This window comes from Aquarana catesbeiana, linkage group LG02 (assembly GCF_042186555.1).
Source record: "Aquarana catesbeiana isolate 2022-GZ linkage group LG02, ASM4218655v1, whole genome shotgun sequence".
In the NCBI taxonomy this organism is placed as follows: Eukaryota; Metazoa; Chordata; class Amphibia; order Anura; family Ranidae; genus Aquarana; species Aquarana catesbeiana.
The window spans coordinates 182,153,971-182,155,223 of record NC_133325.1 but is presented as its reverse complement, the minus strand read 5'-3'; the positions used below and the strand labels follow the sequence as shown (position 1 = coordinate 182,155,223).

Genomic DNA, 1,253 nt, shown 5'->3' with positions numbered 1-1,253 from the left:
ATCTCAAAAATCTCAATTCAATTCCTGAATAAAACTACTCTTTTTTCGCATGGAGTCAAACCAATCAGTTATCTCCATCCTACAAAGAGGAGAACTTCTGGCATCAATCGACGTCAGAGATGCATACCTTCATATGCCTATTTCCTCACTCACTAGTAATATCTACTTTTCAAGGTGGAAAAATCTTCATTTTCAGTGTGTAGCTCTGCTTTCCGGTCTAGCTACTGCACCTTGAGTGTTTACAAAGGTTCTGGCCCCTCTTCTAGCCAGATTAAGGGCCCAAGGTATAACGATTATGGTTTACCTGGACGATCTGTTCTTGATAGTCCAGTCAGTAGCCGCTTAGACCAAAGCATGGTCACAACATTCAACTGCCTAGAATATCTAGGTCGGTTTCTCAGCCTAGTAGAAATCTTCTTTAAAACCATGAAAAGGGCTAGGATACTTGGGTCTGATCATAGGTACACCCAGAAAAGGGTATTCTTGCCCCAGGCAAAGATCAGCGCCATAAAGGAACTGATTTAGGTGGTCAAAGCAAGATGAATTCTTCTATTTAACTTTGCATGAGGTTGTTGGGAAAGATGGTGGCTTCATTCGAGGCCGTTCCTTATGCTCAGTTTCATTCGAGACTGCTGCAAAACATTATCCTTTCGGCTTTGAGCAAAGGGTCCAAGCTCTAGATTCCCAATGTGTCTGACTCCAAAGCCTACGGCCACATCACCCTGAAAGCGCCCAATCTCGTCTGATCTTGGAGGCTAAGCAGGGACGGGCCAGGTTAGCACCTGGATGGACCACCTGGAAATACCAAGTACTGTAGGCTGGGTACGCCGGAGCCTCAGTTTATGGTTAATATTCAAAAATCTGCAAAGGGGAAAATCCTTCCTTCAGTTACCACGGAAGTGGCCCAGATCAGAAATGATCTTGCCCATTATCATTCTAGAAATTCATGCAGAGCACTTGGTTCTGAGGGCCTGAACGTTTAGGTTACGGTATTGTTCTGCCAGGATTCAATCCGACTATGCCACAGCAATGGCCTATATTAATCACCAAGGGGGCACAAGAAGTTGTGCGTCCCAGAGAAAGGTGAATCGTATCCTTTCTTGGGCAGAAAACAATGTACTTTGCCTATCGGCGGTCTTCATTCTAGGAATAGAAAATTGGCAGGCGGACTACTTGAGTCGCCAGCAGTTGTTCCCGGGAAAATGGATCCTTCACCCCGATATCTTCCTGTCAATATGTCCAAGATGGGGGAT

The 1,253-nt window shown here is 45.1% G+C and overlaps 1 pseudogene; it reads left to right on the top strand.

Moving 5' to 3' along the window:
• Positions 1-704: 704 nt before the first annotated feature.
• On the top strand, positions 705-820 carry LOC141130256 (5S ribosomal RNA; annotated as a pseudogene).
• The last annotated feature ends 433 nt before the right edge of the window (positions 821-1,253 follow it).